This window comes from Hylobates moloch, unplaced genomic scaffold (assembly GCF_009828535.3).
Source record: "Hylobates moloch isolate HMO894 unplaced genomic scaffold, HMol_V3 SCAFFOLD_3, whole genome shotgun sequence".
Taxonomy (NCBI): domain Eukaryota; kingdom Metazoa; phylum Chordata; class Mammalia; order Primates; family Hylobatidae; genus Hylobates; species Hylobates moloch.
This window is the reverse complement of record NW_026652278.1, coordinates 73,410,196-73,436,040: the sequence shown is the minus strand read 5'-3', so window position 1 is coordinate 73,436,040 and position 25,845 is coordinate 73,410,196.

Sequence of the window (25,845 nt, the reverse complement as noted above, 5' to 3'; positions counted from 1 at the left end):
CCTGTCCCAAGCCCCTTGGGAACAGTGTGCTTTTTTAATCAGCAAATCCCATTATTTCTCTTCTCATGGATTTAAAATTTCTATCTTTTATTATATTTCTGTTTCATCCATTATGCTTTCTAGTATGAAAGGGTCAGTTATTTTAACAGAAGGTCAATTTTGTCCACCAAATCCGTGAATACCTCACTATGTTCTTTGACGTGCTTGTGTTTTTCCTGTGCCTTCACTGTGCTCATCTGCAGCAGAGGTGTTGCATAGGGCCATGAGGGCTGTGGGCTGTGTAACCCCAGTGTGCTCTGTTCACATCAGGGGCTGAGATGACATGAATGGGACTCCCTGATGTTGTACAACTTGGTGGAATATTTTCAAATCTTTCCTTGACGTAAGGAATTAATTTTTCATCTATGTTTATTCTGTTCTTAATTTTTTATGACTTATTTATTGATTCACTAACATTATTATATTATGTTGGCTCTCATTTTGTTTTGTTGGCTCTGGAGCTCCCTTTTCCTATTGCTCTTTGCTTTTAAAAATAGCTTTATAGACATATAATTGACATACAAACAGCTATATGGATTTAAAGTGACAAATTGATAAACTTTGGCATATGAATACCTCATAAAAACAATAAATCAGTTGATGTAATTAACATAGGCAGTGTTCCCCAAAGTCTCCTTGTGCTTCCTGATAATCCCCCTTTTTTGCTTCTGCCTTCCACTAGCCCTCCCTTCAGGCAATTGTGAATCTGATTTCTGTTACTATAGGTTGGAGTTTTATTGAAATGGAATTATTCTCTCCCCCTGTCACCACTCCCGAATCACATACATATAGTTGGTGGAGGGGCGTCTGGCTTCTTTCACTGAGCATAATTATTTTGAGGTTCATCCATGTTACTGTGTGTTTCAATAATTCATCCCCCATTTTTTTTTTTGAGACAGAGTTTCGCTCTTGTTGGCTGGAGTGCAATGGTGCTATCTCAGCTCACCACAACCTCCACCTCCTGGGTTCAAGTGATTCTCCTGCCTCAGCCTTCTGAGTAGCTGGAATTACAGGCATGTGCCACCACGCCCAGCTAATTATTTTGTATTTTTAGGAGATGAGTTTCTCCAGATTGGTCAGGCTGGTCTCAAACTCCCGACCCCAGGTGATTCACCCGCCTCAGCCTCCTAAAGAGCTGGGATTACAGGCGTGAGCCACCACACCTGGCCTCATCCCTCTTTATTGCTAAATAGTATCCCATCATATGGATATACCACAATTTGATTATATATTCACCTGTTGGTGGACATTTGGATTGTTTATAATTTTGGATTATTACAAGTAAAGTTGCTGCAAACTTTAATGTATAATTATCTGTATGGATATAAAATTTCACTTCCCCTGGGTAAACACCTAGGAGTGGAACAGCTAGGTCATATAGTGGATATATATTTAACATTCCTAAGAAACTTCCAAACTGTTTTTAAAAGTGGAAGTACCATTTTACCTTCCTACTGGCAGTGTTTGAGATTTTTTTACTTCACATTCTTGCCAGTACTTGATATGGTCAATCTTTTCCATTGTGGATGTTTGAATAGGTGTGTAGTCGTATCTCATTGTGGTTTTAATTTGAGTTTCTCTAATGGTGCTGAGCATCTTTTCATGTGCATAGTAGCCCCTCATGTATCTCCTTTGGTAAGTGTCTTTCTGCGTTTATTTGTCTCCTTTAATTTCTCTCAGCAATGTTTGTAGCATTCAGTTTATATATGTTTTGCACAATTCATCAGATTTTTTCTCTAAATATTTCATATTTTTTGTTATTGCAAATAATATTTTTAAACTTCTATTTTCTATTGTTTGTTGTTAGTAAATAGAAATATATTGAATTTTGAACATTGCTCTTATATTTTGTAACCAAATTCACTTATTCGTTCTAGTAGGTTTTCTTTCTACCAGATTTTCTACATAGACTGTTAAGTCATCTTCACTTAATGACAGTTTTGCTTCTTCCTTTCCAATCTAGATGCCTTTTATTTCTTTTCTTTTTTTGCCTTATTGCATTGACGAGAACCTATAGGACAATATTTAAAGAAAGCAATGAGAGCAGAAAATCTCAACTTGTTCCTGGTTTTAAGGGGAAGCATTCAGTCTTGCACCACTTAGTATAGTGTTAGCAGTAAGTTTTTTTGTTGACGCTTTTTGTCAGGTTGAGGGTGTCCCCTCCTGTTGATAATTTGCTATAGATTTTTATCAGGTATGGATATTGCACTTAGTCAATATCTTTTCTGTTTGTATTGAGATGATACTGTTTTTTTCTTTTTTCTTTTCAGTTTGTTAACCTGGTGATTGCTTTTTAAATGTTAAACCAACTTTGCATTCCTGGCATAAACCTCACTAATCGTGATGCATTATCCCGTTTGCATATTATTGGATTCAGTTTGCTAAAATTTTTGTTATAAATTTTTGCATTTATGTTCATAAAAGATAATAATATATATTTTATTTTCTAGAAATGTCATTTTAAGGGTTGTTTCTTCAATTTTCTGGAAGTTTGTGTTTTTATTCTCATCTTACTAATTTTCTTTTGTTCTTAGACCAATAGATCGTTTCAAAATGTATTATTTAATTTCAGTATATTGGGGGATTTTTAGATATTTCTGTAGCCTGTTTCTTATTTAATTCCATTGTAACCATAAAACATACTTTAAATCCTTTAAAGTTTATTGAGACATTTTTTGGTCCAGAATAGGGTCTGTATTGGTAAGTGTTTTATATGTACTTGAAAAGAATGAGCATTCTGCTGTTGGTGGAGTGTTCTTTAAATGCCATTAGGTCAAGTTAGTTGATAATATTTTCAGTGTCTTCTCTCTCTTAGTTTTACGTGTACTTGTTCTACTAACTATTGAGACAGTATAAAATTTCTGACTATAATTGCAGATTTGTTTATTTCTCTGGAAGGTCTGTCAGTCTGTGCTTCATATTTGAAGCTCTGTTATTATGTGTATAAGTGTTTAGGATTTTTATGTCCTTTTGATTAATTGACTCATCATTAAGACGGGATCCTCTTTTCTTTGGTAGCATTCTTTGCTCTGAAATCTATTTTGTCTGATTTTAAGAGTCACTTCAACTTTCTTACAATTAGTGTTTGTTTTTATCCTTTTATTTTTAACCTATTTATGTCTTTATATGTAAAGTGGATTTCTTGTAGGTAGCATATAGTTGGATCTTGCTTTTTTTTCATTGAGCCTGACAATTTCTCTTTATCTGGAGAGTTTAGACCTTTTGCACATAATGTGATTACTGACGTGGTTGGGTTTGAATCAGCTGTCTTCCTCTTTACCGTCTATTCATGCCATCTGTTCTTTCCTCTGCTTTCCTCTTTTTTTCCTTTTAAATTTTATTTTGAAATAAACAGATTCACAGGAAGTTACAAGGAGATCCCTGCATCCTCCACTCAGTCTCCCTCAATGTTACTATCTCGAATATCAATATAAAATCTTGAATAGTATAATATTGAAACCAGGAAATTGACCTTGGTATGATTTAGAATTCATTCAAATTTTACCATTTATACATGCACTCGTGTGTGTGTGTGTGTGTGTGTGTGTGTAGCTCTATGCAATTTTATCACATGTGTTGCTTCATGTAACTGCTGCCACAATCAAAACATATAACTGTATCATGACCATGAGCTCCCCTTATGTTACTCCTCTACAGCCATGCCCTGCCCTTCCCCTCACCCTTAACCCCCAACAGCCATTAATCTGTTCTCTATTTCTACAATGATGATATTTTATAAATGTCATACAAATGGAGTCAGACAGTACCTATCCCCATGGGATTGGCTTTCTTCATCAATATAATTTTTCTGAAGTTCATCCAAGTTGTTGTTCGCATTCATAGTTTCTTACTCTTAAAAGTTTTAACAAATTTCTTTATATTTATTTATTTGCTGAGTAATATTCCATGGTATGGATGTACCACAGTTTGTTGATCACTCACCTACTGAATGACACTCGAGTTTTAAAGGTTTCACCTATTATGATTAAAGCTGTAGTCCCAGCTACGCGGGAGGCTGAGGCAGGAGAATGGCGTGAACCCTGGGGGGCGGAGCCTGCAGTGAGCCGAGATCGCGCCACTGCACTCCAGCCTGGGTGAAAGAGCGAGACTCCGTCTCAAAAAAATAAAAAAATAAAAAAAATAAAAGAAAATAAAAAAAATAAAGCTGCCATGAACATTTGTGTACTGGTTTCTGTGGGATAAGTTGCCATCGCTCTGGGATGAAATTGCCCAAGAATGCAATTGCTGTGTTGTATGGTAAGCCCATATTTGGTTTTGAAAGAAATGGCTAAACTGTTTTTCCAGGGTGGCTGTATCATTTTACATTGCCATCAGCAATATAAGCACTGTTTAGTTTCTCTACATTCTCACTAACATTTAGTGTTATCACTAATTTTTTATTATAGCCATTCTAGTAGGTAGGTAGTAATATCTCATGATTTTTATTTACATTTCCCTAATGGCTAATGATGTGAAACATTTCTTCATGTGTCTATTAACTATTCATGTATCCTCTTCAATAAGATATCTGATCATTTTTGGGGGGGTCTATTTTCTAAGTAGATTTTTAAAAAATATTGGGCTTTGAGGGTTCTTTACATATTTTAGATACAAGCTCTTTGTTGTGGGTGCGATTTGTAAATATTTTCTCCCAGTGTGTAATTTGTATTTTTATTGTCATTACAATGTCTTTCACAGATAAAAAGTTTTGAAATTTTGGTAAAATCCAACTTATCAATATTTTCTATGGATCATGCTTTTGGTGTCAAGTCTAAAAACATATTACTTAATTCTGCATGCTGAAGATTGCCTCCTGTGTTTTTTTCCCTAAAGGTTTACAGTTTTACATTTCATATGTAAATCTGTGTTCTATTTTGAGTTAATTTTTATAATGGATGTGAGATTTAGGTTCGGTTTTATTTTTAAAAGTTTATTTATTTATTTTGCCCAGAAATATCAGTTGCTCCAGCTGCATTTGTCCAAAAGGCTATTCCTCCCCTATTGCATTGCCCTTTCAGTTTTGTCAAAAATTAGTTGGACATAGGCTGGGTGCGGTGGCTCACACCTATAATCCCAGCACTTTGGGGGGCCAAGGCAAGCAGATCATGAAGTCCGGAGTTCAAGACCAGACTGACCAATATGGTGAAACCCCGTCTCTACTAAAAATACAAAAATTAGCCGAGCATGGTGATGTGTGCCTGTAATCCCAGCTACTCAGGAGTCTGCGGCAGGAGAACTGCTTGAACCTGGGAGGCGGAGGTTGCAGTGAGCCGAGATCGCACCACTGGACTCCAGCCTGGGCGACAGAGTGAGACTCCATCTCAAAAAAAAAAAAAAAAAAAAAAAAAAATTAGCTGGACGTATATGCGTGGCTCTATTTTTTAATTCCTCATCCCACTATCTTAATTTAGTGAGATAACACATCTCAGCATCTGATGAGTGATTTCTCCTATTTTATTCTTTTTCAAAATCTTTTTATCTGCCTTCTTCTGAATTAATTGAACATTTTTATTATTTTATCACTTGTTGCCTTATTACCCATGCCTCTTTATCTACTTAGTTATTTCAGTCTTTCTTTATTCTTGCTTTTAGGATTTGTAGTACACATCTATAACTTATCACGTAATACATTGTGATTAGTTCTGTTTTAAACAGTCAATTGTCTTCTAAATAGATTTAAATAATGAGAAGAAAGTATTTTATTATTAGAAAAAATATTAGTTATTTATTTATCATTTCTAGTACACTTTATTTCTTTGTGCAGATCACAATTTCTTTGTGGTGTTGTTTTCCTTCTGCCTGAATGTTTTTTTTTCCTCCCTATATCCTGTAGAAACATCAAATTGTGATGAATCCTTCTGCTTTTGTTTGTCTGAAAAAGTCTTTACTTTGCCTTCCTTTCAAAGGATAATTTTGCAGGTGTAGAATCATAAATTGGCAGTTCCTTTTTTCAGTACTTTAAAGTTGTTACTCCATCTCTTTTGGTTCACATTGTTTCATATAAGAAATTTGTCATTTTCTTTATTTCTCTATAAATAATGTACTCTTGCCTCGTATCTGGCTGCTTTTAGAATTTCTCTTTATCACTGATTTTAAGCAATTTTATTATCATGCAGCTTAGTGTATTTTTCTTCATGTTTTCTGTGCTTGGAGTTTGTTGAACTTCTTGAATTGTGTGATTATAGTTTTTGTCAAATGTATCTATGTTGTGGCCATTATTGACTCTTCAAATACTCCCTTCTAATTCCTTATCAGAGTCCAATTACACACCTACTAGGTTGCTTGAGTTGGTCCCATGGCTTAGTCATATTTTATATACATTTTAAGTATTATTTATTCATGTTTAAGTTTGAATAGTTCTATTTCTATATTTTAAAGTTTATGGAGCTTTTTCTTGTGATGATTTATCTGCTGTTTATCTCATCTAATGTACTTTTCACCTTAGACATTGTAGTTTTTATCTCTAGAAGTCTGATTTTGGTCTTTTTAAAAAATATCACCAGTCTCCATATCTTTTTACTTCAGTTTCTTGAACACATGGAATGCAGTTATAATTACTGCTTTCATGTTCTTATATACAAATTCTATTATCTGTATCATTCTAGTTCAGTTCTGATTGATCAAATTTTCTCTTTAATATGGATTTCTTTTTCTGGCTTCTTTGACAATTTTTGATCAGTTTCTAGACATTTTAAACTTCATCTTATTGAGTGCCACATAGTTTTGTATTCCTATGTATATTATTGAACCTTGTTCTGTGATGCAGCTGAGTGTTTTTGAAACTTAATCCTATCATGTCTTGCTTCTAAGCTTTGTTAGGTATGACCAGAGCAACATTTAGTCTTAAGCTAATTTTGCCCAAATAATAAAGCAGAATCCTTTTTAAGTACTCTATTTAACTCAGAAGTCAGACTTGTGAGTTCCAACTGGTAAGGACAGGAATTATTTCCAGGTCTGGAAACTCTCTCCAGGTACTATCCTGGGGCAATTGCAAGACTCATCATATTTGTTCCCCATCTTTTACGAATGACTGTCCTTTGTCACCTGTCCCATGTCTTGAAAACCATTGTTTCATATATTTTATCTATTTTATTGGTTATTTCAGGTAGGAGGATAAATCTGGTCCCTGTGCTTTCATTTTGGCTGGAAGTAGTAGTTGTTTTTCTATTGCTTTATCATCTCGTCTTTAGGCCCTTATTTTGATACATTTATTTGTCTTTTTTATTAGGCTTCATTATAATGGGGGAAATGTTCTCTGTTATTTGAATTTTATTTTATTTTTCTCCAGACTGGATTTTTTAAAATTTGGTTTGTTCTTTTCTTTTCTGAAAATATTTGCATGGTTATTGTGCTAATTGATTTAATCTTGTTTATACCTAACATAAAAACTGCTGTTTAGTTCTTGACTATGAAATAGTGAGTGGGGCCAGGCATGGTGGCTCACACCTGTAATCCCAGCACTTTGGGAGTCCAAGGAGGGTGGATCACCTGAGGTTAGGAGTTCAAGACCAGGCTGGCCAACATGGTGAAACCCCATCTCTACTAAAAAAATTAGCCACGTGTGGTGGCAGGCGCCTGTAGTCCCAGCTACTTGGGAGGCTGAGGCAGGGAGAATTGCTTTAACCTGGGAGGTGGAGGTTGCAGTGAGCTGAGATTGCGCCACTGCACTCCACCCTGGGCAACAGAGTGAGACTCCGTCTCAAAAGAAAAAAAAAAAAAGAAATAGTGAGTGGATTTGACTGAACAGTGTCCCCACTTTTGCTAAAACCTATTTATCTTTTACTTTGAATTACATTTTAAGGCTTAGGTGTTGTATTGTATCAGTGATTCTATAGCTAGGAGTGCAAGGGGAGAGGAACAGATATAAGGAAGAACAAACTTTCAATTTTACCTTTGGGGGTCATCTGATTTTAGAAAATATCCTGGGAACTGGCCGGGCACGGTGGCTCATGCCTGTAATCCCAGCACTTTGGGAGGCCGAGGCAGGTAGATCACGAGGTCAGGAGTTTGAGACCAACCTGGCCAATATGGTGAAACCCTGTCTCAACTAAAAATACAAAAATTAGTCAGGCACAGTGGCGCGCACCTGTAGTCCCAGCTACTTGGGAAGCTGAGGCAGGAGAATTGCTTGAACCAGGAGGGAGGCGGAGGCTGCAGTGAGCCGAGATTGTGCCACGGCACTCCAGCCTGGGTGACAGGGAGAGGCTCCATCTCAAATAAAAAAAAAAAAGAAAAAAAGAAAACAAAAAACACAAAAAGAAGAAAATATCCTGGGAACTAAACACCACGAAAGCAGGGATTTTTTGTATGTGTGTTAGTTTTGCTCACTTTCATATCCTTCGTTCCTAGAATAGTGAGTGGCACATAGTAGATTCTCCATAATAATTATTTGAAGGAATAAGTGAATTGTACATATTTACTCCCTGCTCTACTCCAACTAATCCCCCTCCAGGAGAGTCCAACCCTCTTTGGCAATAAGTCGGCAAATAGGCATCAAACTGATACAAGAGTTCTGCAACTAAGCTCACTGATACTGGCATCCTGGACCAAGGTTCTCCTAGCCAGTGATGCCAATCAGTAGAATGGGCAGGACACTGTGGATGTGTGACCACATGACTTATAATCTAGGCTAATTTCAATCCAAGTTAGTGGGTAAAACCATGGTCTCTGGAGTGCAAAGATTTCATTTAGGCCTGACGAACTCTTACATACTTTTCTCTGACTTCCTTCTTTGTCCGTAGCACAAACCTTTCCCAAACTCTTCCCTGGACGTTTCTCTAAGGTAGAACTAATTAGACCATAGTTGGTTCACATCCAAATTTGAATAACCGCATTTACGTGTAGTTTTTCTCATCTGATAGTTTATTATAAAACAGGGAAATGGGAGAGGTACAGGAATAGACAAACCTATATTGGAATCCTTGTGTCCAATGGGTTCACAGCCCACTTCAGTCCTGAGATGGCAAGAATAAAAACAGTCAGACCCACTTTTCCTTTTCCTCCTTTTGTTGGCACATCCTCAAGGCCCTAATGACCTGCATTTTTTCCATTGAGTTCATGGACTTCAGACAATCCATGTGTATTTACAATTGTCATGTATAACCCACCCCCAAAAGGTTTCATTTCCTTTTGATCACTATTGCCTATTCTCCAACGTTTTTATGTACCATAAGTATTGTAAAGCCTCTTGACTCCAGTGCAGCATTTTCTCTGACATATTAGAGTCTCAGCCTCTTATTGAAGTGAGGGGCTTCAGAGTGGCCATCCACACCATTTTTTGTTCAGCCATGGTTTCTTGGGCTCCTGGAGACCTGCTGGCAATGGGAATGAGGAGGAAGGAAGGATGGGAGTGCTAAGGTCCCAAGAGACTCCCAGTTAATAATACGGATTTTGACCCTAACTGCTTGTTTGGGGTGACTGCCAAAGTCATGATGGGATTAAGATAATTGTCTGGAGAGGCCTCACAGTGCAAAGGCAGAAAGCAATCGGCAGGTCTCCAATGAGAAGTATCCGGGAAAAATGCTGTGAGTTCCAAGCTTGCCGATGTCTGAAACATGGAGAAGAATGACAGGATGTTCACAATAGAGCAATAAAAATGATTGAGCCTCCAGAGAGACAGATTTATGACAAAAGCTCTATGAGCTAAGTACATTTTATTGTGGCCCAGCAGAGCAAGTGAAGACAGAGGGGAGGGGTCTCTGCAGAAGACTTGAGTATGAGAGAGTGGTTGGGATAGAGGTGGACTTTGAAGGCAGGGAGAGGAACCAGGAATTAAGGAGAGAGAATCTGAAGAAAGCGAGAAAAAATGTAGAGAAGAAAAATAATTTTGGAGAAAAATGATGAGGACCCTTGTGCAGCTGCAAGAGGCCTAGAAACCAGGTGTTAGCTGGGGAAGGCTTGAGATTGCCAGGGTTGGCTGCATCATTAGATTGCTCATCACCTTTCTGCCAAGGTCAGACCTGGGGTCCTTTCCATAGCATCTTCCTAGTCCCCTGCCCTGGGGATCCTCTGTCCCTCTGCTGCCTGGAGTCACAGACAGCTAGATGTACTGCCTCCCCCAAACTGTGAGCTTCCTGGGAAACAAGCATCCAGCTCAGGGCTGTTCATAGAGTTAGGTGTTCCAGGAAGCACTAGGTTTGGGGTAGAAAGGGCTATGCTGAGAGTAGTTTAGTGATGGTTAACCATTCCTCAGAAGCCCCTGCCTTGGTGCCTGCCTTTATTCCCATCCAAGAAGGCCTCTGGCTGTGGAAACCTCTTTATGTTACATTTAATAGAAGTGATAGACCAGTGAGAAATGATGCTCTGAGACCCAGGACTGAGCCCTGGTGGAGTAGTATGAGGTTGAATTGTTGGAGAGGTGTCTCCAATTCCACTTCCAAAATTACAGTGTAAAGCTCTTCAAAGAAGAGATGAAATAAGGATAATCATAATAGTCACGGTGAGGTCCCAGATTTCTATACCACTTATAGGTCACAGAAAGCTTTCACAGCCACTAACCGTTTGCCCTTGTAGCATCCTTGCCTATCTCAGTGGGTTGTCAGGCAAATCAAAGGTTTCCCCCAGGAACTGAGACTACAGGCATGTCCCATTTTAAGCAAATCCTGCTGTGAGCATTTAGCTAAAGAAAGCCTGCTTCACAGAGGAATTTAACAGGGTTATTTGAAATGGTGGGTTCCCCCAGCATGCGAAGAAATAAGAGGCAATTTACTAGAATGCCTGATTGATGGACACATATCCTGGTCAGAACTAGCTGTATGCTTGTAGTGCCTAATGTGTGCTGAGTGTGGCTAATTGTGCTGGGTGATGTGGGGATGAATCTGATGAGGTATATGCTCAAGAGAGAACTCTTTGCATCTTTGGGTTCATTCCCAAATCCCCTTAACCTCCCTCCACTCCCCCTGCCTCCACCATTTTCACAGACAGTTATCTCAGGAACTCTTAACCCTAACCCTAACTGTAACCCTAACTTGAACCCTAACCATAATCCTAACCGTAAACTTAAGATGGCCAGCATCAAACTGGGCCAGAACCCTTCTCTGACACCTTTGTCTTAGGACTTGAAAAGAGAGGCAGCTCCTCTGCAGGGCACTGAGCTGTAAGACATGACACTTGGGAGCTGGGAGATGTCATGCTTGCTGTCCTGGGGAGAGGGTGAGTCTTTACTGAGGAAGAATGGCCCACACGAAGAGAGGAGAGATGAGGGAGGTGGAGAGATGCCTATTGCCATTTGGGACTCCAGTTCTCAGTCTTCTGATCTTTCCTATAGCTTTGTTGTCCAACTCTACAATCTATGATCTAATCACTTCTGTCTCAATCTAAGCTGGTTCAAGTTAGGTTTCCTTCACTTGCAGTCAAATGAATCATTAATAAAATCCTTTGCTGAAGGGAGACAAGATGTCCATGCATAGCATCTTTGGTATTTGCAAAAGCAGTCGAACGTGATGGTTGAGAATTAGGCATCAAACATCTGAACAGCAATTATTGAAAATACCCAAATGTTGACCAAATGGGGATCAGTTACAGAAATATTGGCATGTATTCATACAAGGAACTCTGATGCAGCTGCAGAAAAAAAAGAATGAGTTGCTTTCTCGTCTGATATAGAAAGAGCTCCAATAAGCTTTGTTAAGTTAAAAAAGTGTAGTGCGTGATGAGATATGACTGCATGTATTAGGGTTCTTGAAAGGAACAGAACTAACAGGATAGCTGTATATATGAAGGGGAGTTTATTAGCAGAATTGACTCACACGATCACAAGCTGAAGTCCCACAATATGCCATTTGCAAGTTGAGGATCAAGGAAGCCAGTTCGAGTCCCAGAACCTCAAAAGTAGGAAACCTGACAGTGTAGCCTTCAGTCTGTGGCCAAAGGCCCGAAAGCACCTGGCAAACCACTGGTGTAAGCCCAGGAGTCCAAAATCTGAAGAACTTGGAGTCTGATGTTTGAGGGCAGGAAGCATCCAGCACGGGAGAAAGTTGAGGGCCGGAAGACTCAGCAAGTCTGCTCTTTGCAACTTTTTCTGCCTGCTTCATTCTGGCTGCGCTGGCAGCTGATTAGACGGTGCCCATTCAGATTGAGAGTGGGTCTGCCTCTCCCAGTCCACTGACTCAAATATTAATCTTTGGCAACACCTTCACAGACACACTCAGGAACAATACTTTGCATCCTTCAATCCAGTCAAATTAACACTCAATATTAACCATCACAGAGTGAGTTAAAAAAAAAATCCTGACAATACCCCGTGCCGGGGGGGATGCAGAGCAACAGGAGCTGCCATGCTTTTCTCGTGGGAGTGGAAAATGGGATGGCCACTCTGGAACACAATTTGGTAGTTTCGTTTAAAGTTAAACATCTAGGACCATATGACTCAGCTATTCCACTCCTGGGTCACTTCAAAGTAAAGAAAAACTTAAGGCCATAGAAAAATCTGTACACAAATGTTCGTAGCACCTTTATTTTTAACAGCTAAAAGTGGAGACAACCCAAAGGCCTCCCAACAGAAAATAGATAAACAAACTGTGCTATATTTATACAATGCAACACCACTCAGCAATAAAAAGGAATGAAGTATTGATATATGCGATATGTATCTAAAGGGTGTTATGCTAAGTGAACAAAGCCAGTCCTAAAGTTACATATTGCATGATTCCCTGTATATTGCATTCCTGAAGTGACAAAGTTGTGGCGATGGAGAACAGACCCATGATGGCCAGGGGTTAGGGTTGACATAGGATGTGACAATATATTAAGAAGTGGTACATGGGATTTTCATTGTGGTGATGGAATAGTTCTGAATCCTGATTTAGGTAGTAGCTACATGATTCTGTACATGTGATAGAACTTCATAGAGCTATTCACAAAATTCCCCCAAAGTTAGTGCAAGTAAAATCCAAACAAAGTCTGTAGTTAATTGTACCATTGTCAATTTCCTGGTGCTGCTCATTGTACTATGATTATATAATATGCTGTCATTGGGGAAATTTTCGAAGGTACATGGGAATGCTCTGTACTATTTTTGTAACTTCAATGTGTGTCTAAAATTTAAAAAAACCAAGATGCAGAAAAATGTATATAATATCTGACTTTTTATATAAAAAAGCAGGGTAAGAATTTGTACTTATATTTACTTCCATACCCCTAAAGAAACTCTGGAAGTTGAAATAAGAGAGAACAATAGTTATTGAGAGAGGAGATTGGTTGCAAGTATAGGCTGATGTTGAGAAAGAGGATTTTCTCTGTATATCTTTGATACTTTCTGGTTTCTTTCTTTCAGACTAAGGAACTTTTGTGAGTTTTGAAGCATGTTTGTGGTTCTTTATTTTTTTTTTAATTAAAAAAATGAACACGGGCTTTAGAGTTATGTGTAGCTGTGTCTGAATCCCTGTCAGTATTTACTGGCTGTGTTACTTTGTATAAGTCAATTCACCTCTCTGTGCCTTGGTTTCTCTATCTGTAAAGAGAGCCTATAATAAGAGTGCCTGTCTCATAAGGTTATTATGAGGATTAAACAATCTAAAGTGTGCAGGGCGTTTAGAGTGCTCCTACCTGGAAATATGGTGGTGTGTATTCTCCTCCCATCTCCCCATTTTGTAGAGATGGAAACTGAAGCAGAGAGATAGAAAGGCTGGTACAGGCCAGGCGTGGTGGCTCATCCCTGTAATCCCAGCAGTTTGGGAGGCCGAGGCGGGCAGATTATGAGGTCAGGAGATCCAGACCATCTTGGCTAACATGGTGAAACCCCGTCTTTACTAAAAATACAAAAAATTAGCCAGATGGTGGCGGGTGCCTGTAATCCCAGCTACTTGGGAGGCTGAGGCAGGAGAATGGCGAGAACCTGGGAGGTGGAGCTTGCAGTGAGCTAAGATTGCGCCGCTGCCCTCCAGCCTGGGGGACAGAGCAAGACTCTCAAAAAAAAAAAAAAAAAAAAAAAAAAAAGAAGGGCTGGTACAAGGTCACACATGGACAAACACTGGAGCTTGACTGGGGGACAGAGGAAAAGATTGGTGCCCGTGGCAAGGGTTGCAGAGAGAAACGCACAAATCCATGTCTTACTCCAAAGCCCACATTCTTGACTTCTACACGCTCTTGCCTCAATTTCCCACTTGATGGTTCCTTCTCTGAGCTTCTGGCTGGAAAAAGGAGGGAGGAGAGGAGGCCAGCCAACCCCTAGCACAAATGTACTGTTTCCTCCAATCTCCTTCTTGTACCTGAATGCCACGGCCACAGCAGGTAGTGGCCCTGGGAAGGGGTGAGGTCATGATCATGCCTTAGTCAGGCACTGGGTTGTAAGGGTCAGCATGTTCTCAGGGTGTCCCCTGCCAACCCTACAATCAGGGCCAGCAGTAGAGACAGAGCAGTAATGGATCCCAGTGCCAGAACATATTTTAATAAAATAAATTCATTTTAATTTCTAAATGGTAATTCCTGTTTTCTATTAAATGAATGGCTGTCTCAGTACACCTTGAGCTGAGTGCATGATGAGGTGATGGTGACTCTCAAGCCTTGGGATTTGAGGAACTTGTACTGCTGTAACCCTATCCCCAGGATGGGGGCTGGTGGGAGGATGTGCCCCCGAGAGCCTGGGTGATGCTCTCAGAGAGAGGGAGAAAGGCAGAGCGAGTCTGGGCCCAGGGTGGAGCTAAAGGGCTTCGACCTCACACGGTCCTAGCTCCAGACATGGCTCGGCTATCGGCTCATGGTCTCACCTTATGCCAATTGTTTCTTCCTTCCAGGATTCAGTTCCCTGTCTGAACAGTGACTACCATGAACTCTACATGCCATCTACTTCTAATCTTCTTTGGCCTGACTCCAGCTTCAACACCTGGAAACATGGCAAAAAGAACAGGGAGACATTGTCTTGGACTGGAGCCATGTGTCAGAGTTTGACTCAAGGATAGTTGATGTAGAATGAAGAGAACGAGCAGGGAACGAGAGGTATAAATGTGCATGATGTTTATTCATTCAAAAGACATAATTTGAGCCCCTGATTTGTAGTGGACCTTTTCTTAGTTGCTTTGGGTACAGAGCTATATAGTCCATGCCAATCCAGTGGCTTCAAGCTGGGGGACAGATGAAAAGATTGGTGCCCGTGGCAAGGGTTGCAGAGATAAACGCACAATGTACAAGGAGCCAGGAGGCAGAAGGATGGGAGAAAACAATTTCTTCCTACCACTCACCTACAGGAAGAAACTGTTTCTGATGTAGAGATTTCACAATGGTGGCACATGGACCAAATTCCAGCATAGATATATTTGGCCTTAAGAGTGTGTTAAAAATTATAAGCTTCCAACCATGAAAATCAAGAGATTTTATATTAAAAATTGGAATTCTGCTCCTGAAGACCCAACAGAACAGGCCACGTTCCCACAGGGGTTGGCTGTAGCCGAGTAGAGGTTGACACTTAGGCATGGACTTCCTAGATCCCCAGCCTCATCATTCTCTACAGAAGCCCTGGCCTGCAAGTCCCACTTGCTTACTTTGCCTTTTCAACTTTGCTAACGTCTGAGTTTATGACTGCTAGACTTGTGAGTCCTGTAAAGGGTCACCATCATGGTGGTTGGACCCATTCTGGGTGGGGTAGATGAAGGCCTGCCACTGGCGCCCACTCCCTGGAAGCCGTTTTATGCTTCTGATCATCATAAACGCAGTCCCAGGCCACATAGGAAAGATGAGAAGCATCCCCCCCTAAGCCTGAAGGGCCCCCCTTCACAGATGCAGAATCCAATTCAAACAGTTTTCCCTTTTTGTTTGCTCATCTGAAAAGTCCTCCCAGATTCTCCTTCTTATTAACAACCTGCACACCATGCTGTGCTTAAAGTTCAGAGCGCCATAGGATACAGAGCCATAATTAATCTCAGTCCCTGAGTTCTAGAAGACTTAGAGCAATTATAATTTACTGTCGGAAAACCAATTTGGGGAAGCGGTGGTGTTCGCTCCCTGATCAGGACACCACCAAATGCCACTTCCCGTCCACGTGCTGCCTGCCGGGGGAGCAAGACCTTTAGTCTCTGCACCTCTGGGAGGTGTCAGAGTGGAGAAAGCAGGAGGAGAGAAGAGGGAGTAGGTGTGGGCGCAGGCTGGCCTGACCACTGCCAGGCACTGCCTCTTTGCTGGCTTTGTCACCCTGCTGTGGATACCTCTTCTCTTTCAATTTAGTTCAATTTCACAGTCACCCTCCACATCCTTTCCATGTCCCAGGCAGCGTTTGGCTCCAGCAGATGCCGAGGCCTGTGTTCTCTCTTCTGCCCTTACTCCTTTCCCGGGCCACTCTCAAACTTCCAGCTCCACAGACAGATGTTGCCTTTTTTCACTTTATTTCTTTTCTGCTCCAGGTCAGATTGTCATATCATCGAAATGACTCCGAGAGGACTGGGTCCGATGGATTCACCAGGCACGGTTCCAATTATCATTCAAGGGGCAAGAGTGAAATGCTATGATTCAAATGAAAACGCTCACACCCACACAGGGTCAGGAGCCCACACTGCTGGGCGCAGCTGTGTGTTTATGAGCCTGTCTGCCCGGCTGCCCTGTGCTGGCCATGGGCCAGAAGCCACGTCCATTCCTCTACCAGCCCAAGGACACGGCAGGAGGCCCTACGCAGGGTGGGCAGGTAATAAGTACCCACCAAGAGGGTTAACTTAATGGAAACACAGATATACACCAGTCTATGTGCAAATATAAACATCCACAAGGGAATGGGCTGATAATGACATTCATTCACTCATTTATTCATTCGCCCATTACTGACAGGTACCAGGACCTATCTAAGTCTCGGGAATATTGAAAGGAATGTATGTTTGCTTTTGATGCCAATTTAAAACTATCTATAATGCAGTATAATAAGAGCTTTACTAGAGACTCATTGAGGGTGTTATGGGAACACACAGGCAGGGCCCAGGCTGTGCTGGAGTAGGTGATATTTGAGCAAGACCTGGATTCCTCTGTGCTTGTCTCCATCACTGCACTTCAAAGTTGTTCTGAGTTTATCTGCTTTTGTGCTAGTGTCTTTTTAGAGAAGGCCCCCTGTCTTAGCTACCCTTGAATCCCTATCATTTAGAGTAGTGCCTGGCATGTGGGGTAACTTGTTTGGAACATGTACATTGGATGAATGAATAGTAAGCACTTTCTAGGCAAAGGAAGTGGAGCGGGGCACACCTGTGGAAGGGCAGCATGGAGAGGGGGAAGAATGCAGGGCTGCAGGTAAGGACAGGTACTAAGTGTCCCAAGGGCAGGGGTGAAAGGAAACGTGGCCAGTGCTGGAGTGAAGAGGAGCTAAGCACACAGACCAGCTCCCAAGGGCACAGTGGGGTCACAGAATCTGCTACCTCCGGGAACAAGGGAGACAACAGAAATGAGGACAAGAGGAAGACATGAGACCATAGGGAGTGTGGGGCCCATGGAGAACTGAAAAGCACATGACCCTCCAACAGCACTGAAATGCAACATTAAAAGCACACCATTGGCACTCACCTGGAGTCTCAGCTGCTCTGAAGGCTAAGGCGGAAGGATTGCTTGAGCCTAGGAGTTTGAGGCTACAGTGAGCCACGATTGCAGCACTGCACTCCTGCCTGAGCAACAGAGCGAGACTCTGTGTCTAAAAACATAAAAATAAATAAAGTAAATGCTGTTAGCCAATCAAAATATTTGGGACATTGGGTGAGGTGGCAACTCTTCTTGCTCCCTGCTTAGTGCTGTACTGAGGGTTGTGCAGTACTGTGGAAAAAGTCCTGCCTGGAATTTCTGGAGAACCAGAAGCAAATGTCAGCTGCACTGCTCACTTGCTGGGGGAGCTTGGCCAAAGCTCTTTCCCTCTCTGTGCCTCAGTTTACTCATCTGTTTGCTTGCCTGTTCTGCCCACTTGCCAGGTTGGTTGAGATGATGGATGCTCAGTGCCCTGTAGATACTAAAGCTCAGGTACCTCAGGGGCTTTCTTCCTGAGAATTAAGCCAGGCGAAATCTGGGCTCCCCATGGAACGAGGTGGTCAGTAGGGGACAGACAGCCTTACAGCAGATCTCCTGCAACGTCTCACAGGAGGCAGGGCTCTGTTAGAGCAGGAGATGCCCCTAACTTGAGCAGAGAAGGGGACTTTATGCAGCTGGAGGGACTGGGGCACAGAGAGTGGCTGGAGTGGCCCTAGAGGAGATTCTGGAAGAGCCAGAGCTGCTAAGAGAGGAAGGTAGGGGGGGGGGGGGGGGGGGGGGGCTGGGGGCACTCCCATTAGCAGGTGGTTGAAGGCTTCCCCTGAAGCGTGATTTCTTGGGATGTGGCCAAAGCAGGAGTAGCATCTGAAAGAGGATGGGCAGAGGGTGGTCAGAATGATCCGAGACAGGCCAGGTGAAGGGTGGCCAGAATGATGGCCCCTGCAGGCGTGGTGCAAAGGGTTGGGTTGGAATTATCAACTCTGTGGCTACTCACAGCCAGACCCAGAGGCCCTGTGCACTCCTCCTCCCTGAGGTCCAGGCCCAGGGCTTGTTCTTTCCCCATCCAGGATCCTGCCTGGTTCTCGATGGGGCCTGGAGGGACTCCTAGCACAGCCCCAGGACTATCTGTGGGCACTGTTAGGTGGGTGTTATCGTGGGGTTCCCCCGCCCCCAGGGAAAGCCAAGGATCTTGGGTGGTGTCTGCTGAGAGGGCCCTGACAACCCTAATTTCCAGGCCTCTCATTGTGCTGGCAGAGAAAGAAAAGGACTTGCTTAGGGTCTCCCATCTCCTTAGAGTTGGAGTCTCTTGGGCTTTGGTTAGGTTGGAACTCTCTCTTTAATTCCCAAGTGTTCAGGAGTGGAGGATTCAGAGCATTGCAGGGCTGAAAGGGAACTTAAAGCTGATTGAGTCTATCTCTGTTCCTCCCAGCACTCCCATTGCAGATCAGCTTTTCTTCTTCTCTATAGTTTAAAACTCCCCACTGCCAGGCTGAAGCCCGAGGGGCCCTTCCCCACTGGAAGGGTTTGGGAAAGCAGGCAAGGCCCCAGAGTCACCACAATTAGCTTGCTGGAGACTCCTAGCCCCATGTGGCAGGACACTGTCCTGTCTGCCCTGGTATCTCTAGCACTGCAGAAGTGCCTGGTGCATGGAAGGTGCTCCGGGATAGTGTTGAATGAATGAGGCAATGGGTTAGAGCCCCAGGGAGAGATAGCACACAGCCTGGCAGCTCAGACTCCAGAGACCAAGGGGCACTGAGATAAATGCTTCAGAGCACCAGTCTTGAGGCAGCGGGAGCCTGGGTGCTGGGGCCACCTTGGTGCCTGGGTTGGATCCAATCCTGCCCTCAAGGAGTGCGCTGTGAAATGGGGAGGGCGGGCAGAGAAGAGGAGCAGAGCCCTGTGATCCTGTGTGGCTGGGGAACCCATGGCTGCCCTGGTAGCCAGGCATTGAGCCTCTGGCTGGGTGAGCTTTCTGTGCCCCCACCCTGGGTCGGCGCTTCCTTCTTCCCCTGGTCTTATTGTCCTGCTAATTCCATGCACTCCTCAGGGTCTGGCTTGGACAGCACCTCTTCTGGGAAGTCCTCCTTTATCCACTTTTGAATTCGCTCTCCTTTGGCCCAGCTCTGCTCCTCCTGTTCCCATGCAGCGGGACTTAGTGGCTTCATATTTACTGAGCACCTACTGGGTTCAAGGACTTATGCTTGGGCAGGTGTTTCTTGAGTGAATGTCTGACCTGTCAGCACGTGAGACCACTTTCCCTCTCTTTCCTGGGAAGCGCAGATGGGGCACCGAAGGACTGCTCAGTGTCCCTTGGCCCCATCCTCTGGTGGTGCAGGGCCCTGGCTTGCAGCAGGAGGCCGATTCTGCTCCATTAAGGTGCTTTTGAACGTGCACCAGATACCGTTCTTGACCCTGGGTATGCACCCTGTCATTTCATTCTCCCCCCGTGCTGTGATGTGAGGTACTCTCTTCATTCTTTCCAGATAAACATGTGACAGTAGAGGCTCAGTGGCCCAGAAAGACCCAGACATGTGCCAAAGGTCACAGAGCCCTGGCCCGGCCCTAAGCTGCTGGATGGCACAGACAGTGTGTTTGGTTAAGGAGGAGCCTGTATCTCATTGACCCCCTCCCCTCATCAAAACCCGGCTGCTAAAAGAGGCCCTGCCTGGAGGCCTGGGGACTTACTGAGGTCCTGAACGAGCTCTCTGGGGGAGGTTTCTGGGCAGCTCTCCCTCATCCAGGACAGGTCAGGGAGGGGCCTCTTGTTCACACTGCTCTCCCCTCGTGGCCTGTGTGTGGGTCAATCTGTCAGCTGGTTTCCACACACTCCGAGGTCAGGGGTCAGGCTTTCATCATCTGTTGGAACAAGTGGGGCCTGGGCATGCAGTAGGTGCTTACTAAAAGCATGTGTCTTGACTGTGTTTTTTGTGAAGGTTGTCAACTCCCACACACCACCACTTGCACTTCGCACTAGGGCCATGTCTATTCTAACCAACATCAGCCTGGCCTGGGGGAAGGCAGGAGGCTGAGGGGCTGTGTCTCAGCACTGCCACACCACTGGCGGTGGGGGTTTGTCTCTGGGGTCCTCTGATGCCTCATCTGTTCCTGGAAGAATGAGAGTTGCCTTTCGGGTTGTGGTGAGCATGCAGGCGTCTCTGTTTGTGCCTCAGCTCTGGCTGACTGCCCAAGGCTGAGAACCAAGCAGGCGAGGCCAAGAACCATCTATTCCAAACGGGGCTCTAGACTTGCTCGGCTGGGCTTTAAGGGAGGTGGTGGCTGCTGGTTTTGTGACCCTTAGCTCAATGCTCTTTGCCACAAAGGGATCAGAGAGAGGCCAAGACAAGCTTCCTCTGGGGCAGCAGGGGCTGCTGGGCGTTGGTCCCCCTCTCACCTCCTGCCTTGTGGGAGAAGCTTGCAAGGAAGTTTTGGCAAGGGTGTCTTTAGGTTTGGCAAACACAATGTCCATTGTCTGCCCCATGCCTGGGAAGTCTGAAGCAGAGCAGCCGGGGCTGGAAGGGGCTGAGGCAGCAGAGGGGACAGTGAGGGGGGCACAGAGGCTGCCAGCAAGGGTGCAGGTGAGATGGCCTGTGTCTTAGAGTCTGACTGTGTAACTCTCGCAACAGAACAGGGCAGGGGGCAATGCGGCCTCAAAAGGACCCCCGGATGCCTCAGAACTGCGGAAGTACCTGGAGGTGAACAGCCAGAACTGAGATGAGAGTGTCCAGTGTAGGACTCACCAAGAACCCATAACAGTGCCACAAGAGAAAGCTTGGTTATCCAACAACCTGAGAGAAGGGACAGTGCCAGTTCCCAGCTCCCTGCTGCAGGAGGCTATACGTCCTGTCCTGGATCCCCTCTCTCCCTGGGCCTCCCTGTGAGGGGTCAGAATCCAAAGGGATGCGTTGCAGGAGGAGGGCAGAAGTCAGGAGAGCAGAACTGGGCTGCCCCTGTTTCTCAAAGCAGTGGCATCCCAGCCAAACTGGTGGCAGGAACAGGCTGGAAGTGGGGTGAGAGTGGGCTGTTACCTGGACTGGACATTTTTTATTTTTGAAAGAAGATTCGTTTTGCTTACTCGAGTGACCAGATGACTTTTTATCACAGAAGAGTCATAGGGAAAAGGGATGGAACCTGTCAAGAGTTTGTTCAGCTCAGGAAAAGAACCACATCTGCCAAGTGGGTTTTCATTTTGATATTTTGTGCATCGCGAGTTTTTTTGCATAAATTTTGCTTTTGAAAAATATTGCATTAAAATATTTATTTTTATTACTGAGATTTTTTGATGCTTTCTTAAATTATGTGCCCAAGGTGGGTGCTTCCCTTGCCTCACCCTTGTCCCCACCCTGGTGGGGAGGAGAAAGCAGGTCATTGCCAGCTTGCACCCTATCAAGTTGAGCAGATTCACTATGGCACTTAACAAGTGGAAGGGCTCTTGCATGCTGTGTGGCAAAATGGTGGCAGTAGTAATGATGATGATGGTGACAGTGAACACTTACGTGGTGCTGGGCACTGTTCTAGCTCAAATCATCCAATCCTTATGACTACTCCATGTGGAAGATGCCATCTTGTCTCCATTTTACAGAAAAGAGAAGTGAGGCTGAGAGAGGTTAAGCAATCTGCCCAAAGCCACACAGCAGATATGTGGCAGAGGTGGGATTTGAACCCAGGGAGTCTGGCTCCAGTGTCCATGCTCTTTCTAATCTGCTATACACAACCACCTCCCTAGTAGACAGCATCATCATTAAGTGTTACCAGATACTGTCTGTGCTTCAAATCATAGACCAGGCTCCACTGCAGGGGCTTCCTCAGTTTGTTCTCTTTGAAAATTGATGGTTGAAACCCAGCTTGGACCCAGAGCCTGGTTTATCCCCCAGCACCCTGCTGCTTGGGTACAGTGTGACTCTGTGACACATGATGTCTAGCCCTTGGCTCTACCTCCTGGTCCCTGCAGGTCCTCTCCCTTGGCCTGCAGAGGGTGGGCTTTGGAGCTGGAGACCAGGGCAGCGGTGCGCAGATGAGAGAGTGATGTCCAAGCCGGGCTGATTTGCAGATGGAAATTTACATACATAATGTAATTTGGGCCAATTGAATTGTCGATTAAGATGGAATCACTTGACAAGCAACACGCACTCTGGCTGGTGACAGAGGAGATGAGAGGCCCTTGAGATGCCTGTAGCAAAAACATGCTATTGTTTTTAAAGTAGATGGCCATTTTCAAATTCCACATTTTAACAACCTTTCTTCTCAGCCCCCTTCCCTCCAGGTCACAGCTGTGATTTGTTGAGATGAAAAACTTTATGGGCAATTAACATTAAAATCCAAGGCACAGTGAGCATGCTCCCGGGTGCAGCTGGAGAGGCAAGGGGCCAGGACACCTCCCCGGACTGGACAGGGATCCAGAGGCTGTGGGCCTGGGCCTTGGGTCGGAGCCATCCAATCCCACACCTACAACAAGCGAGGAAGTGGTGCTGGGTACATGTTGAGTTCATGGGGGAGGAGAGCAAAGAGGCCCCCTTGGGGTCACGTCGTCTGGATTTGAACCTGGATACCTGCTTCCTGGAAACATGACCTTGGGTGCCTGGCTGCACCTCTCTGAGCCTCAATTTCCATATCCATAAAATGGGGAGAATGTTCTGCCATTACCTGTGATGACAGTTAGGGAAGAAATGTGATAACCTGGAGGCCTAGTGGGAGAGGGGATCCAGGGCAAGATGTACAGCCTCCCGCAGCAGGGAGTTGGGACCTGGCATTGTCCCTTCTCTCAGGTTGATGGGTAACTGGGCTTTCTCTTATGGTGCTGTCATGGGTTCTTGGTGAGTCCTCTGCTGGAAACTCTATTAAGGGATGTTCTGCCTTTAACATCCTTGCACGTAGTGATGAAGGGTAACTGAAATATTGCCTCTGTGCCCCAAACAGTCTGTCTTATTCATTCTTTTCAGGTCTATTAAAGTACTAAGTTCCTTGCTGCCCCAGGGCATTGACATAGACTGTTCTGCCCCAAATTCTCTTCCTTCCATTTGTATGCACCTTTGCCTGGTAAACCTCTTCTCTTTCCCTCAAACTTCAGCCTCAATTCACCTTCCCCGAGACTCCTGTCTATCTGCATTCCAGCCCATGTGTCCTTTTTTTATGTTCTCAATGTCCTGGACCTTTCCTCTTTAGGCAGTCGTAATTTCATGTTGTAATTATTCATGTCACATCAGCGTCTATACCCAACTTTGAACTCCATCGCAGTGGGGTTTGTCTTGTTTGCTGCTGATCCCCAATACCTGGTGCAAAGTAGGAATTCAAAAAATAGGTGCATATTTGCAAAACACACTCTCTCCCTCTCTTTACCTGGCAAGTTATCGCTAATCCTTTAATTCCTGGTGTACATGTCACTTCCTCCAGGAAGCCTTCTCAGATGCCCTTCATGCAAGTTAGGTGCCTTTGCCATGTGGCAGTTACACAGGCCCCAGAATTTGCCTTCCCAGGGAATGGCCCCTGGATTGTCCCTGTTCATTTACTGGTTTCTGTCCTTATCAGACAGTTTCTAAGGTTGGGGCTTGCGTCCTTTTCCCTGGGGCATCCCTGGCACCTAACTCAGGGCCTGGCATACAGTTTATTATGGAATAAAGACATCACAGGGCACCCAATCTGGGCACAGAGAGCCCAGGCTGCCCCATATGGTGGCTGTGGATGGAGAAGAGCTGACTCAGGGGCTAAAGGAAGGGACTGATGGATACTGCCCAGAGATGGGGCAGGGCCCTCTAAGCTTGAACAGGACCTCTGGGCATGGCCACTAAGCACAGGAAAGACCGGTGCCAAATGAGTCAGGGCTACCCACGGCCAGGGAGGGGAGAGTGCTGGAGTTCGTGCAGGCTTCCTGGAGGAAGATGACTGAGATGAAGGCTGGCGTGAGTGGTGGTGTTGGGATGGACTGGCATGCTACAGGGTGGGCACTGACAGGGTTAAAGAGGAGTTTTGGGGGGTGTAGCTGGGAGCCCCTCGCCCTTCCCAGGATTGGCCACCATGGGGATACCACCTGGGTGCCCTTGTCTCATTGGGTCACGCGGCCTGCATGCTTTCTAGCTCCGTCTTCAAAGTGAGGGGCAGCAGCTGATGGTGGTGGCAGCCTGCCCACCTGCTCCTTCTCACTCCCTAGGCTGTGGCTGCCTGGCTTTGGCTCCACTCTTCTGTTGAGAGAGCAGGGTGCTCACAGGACGGGACGCTGTCACTGGCTTAGTGCCAGCAGTCTGTCAGTCCCACACTCGGTACATTTCCCCCTGCACTGGGCCCTCCCATGAGGGGCCTGGGCAGATGCATGGTGCTCTTGGGTTCCCATCAGGCTGCTCTCGCCCTGTCATGACTTGGGCTCCAGCTGCAGCACCTGGGGCTGCCTTGTCCCAGTGGCCTCACTGCATGTTCTCTTCATTCTCTGCAGGGAAAAGGGTCTTCGTGGTCCCGAAGGACAGAAGGATCTTGCATATAGTAGGCACCTAATGAATGTGTGTAGACACCCTGTTTGGAATCCTGAAGCTGTCATCCCTCCCACTTGCTTTCCTGTCCATCTGAATGGATTCACATTGACCTGTAAGCCCATTTATGAACGTAATCAAAGTTATCAATAGCAAAGGGTAGAGAGCAGCACCCTGGGGAACTCCAGAGATACTTTCTTCTGGGTCACCATGAACCCACATTCTGCAGAGCTTGGGAATGTCATAGGTTGTTGGATAATAAGTTGTACCCAACTATGTGGTCATAGAGCCCACATCTTTCTGCCATTTCCAGAATAAAGTGTGGCAGAGCTGTGGCAACACCTTTCAGGAATCTCGGGTCCTCTTGGCTATCTCTTCTCTCCCAGGGCCACCTGCTACCTTCTGTGTGTCCACATGCAGGGTTCCCTAGAGCTGCTCACATGTGCCACCTCCTCTGTAGAGACTGGGTGCACACTGATGTGGAACAGACATCCTGGCCTTTTCCTGGCGGGTATGTCTGGGGAAAAGGGCAAAGGAAGGGGGCAGAGGAAGGGTCCATGGGATATTCTGGTCTGTCTGCTTCCCAGCCTGCCCTTCCTGCTCACCCCAAAGTGCCCTCCCCTTCTTCCCATTCTCCCCACCCTACTCTCCCAAGGCTGTGGGCTCCCCCTAATCAAGCAAGGCAATCTGTGGACTCAACATCTGCTGACCTGTGTCACAGTGAGGGCTGCCACCTTGCTCCCCTTGGACCTGGTTATGTCTTGCCCCATCTTTGGGCCTCAGCCCCATGTTATCAAATGAAATGCCCTGGAGTCAATGACATCTAAAGGGACGTGCAGATTTTACATGCTGTGTGCCCGTTAAAATTACATTCTCAGCCCACTCAGCCACGCACGATAGGACATTAGGAAAGTCCCTTGTTCTCTGGCGT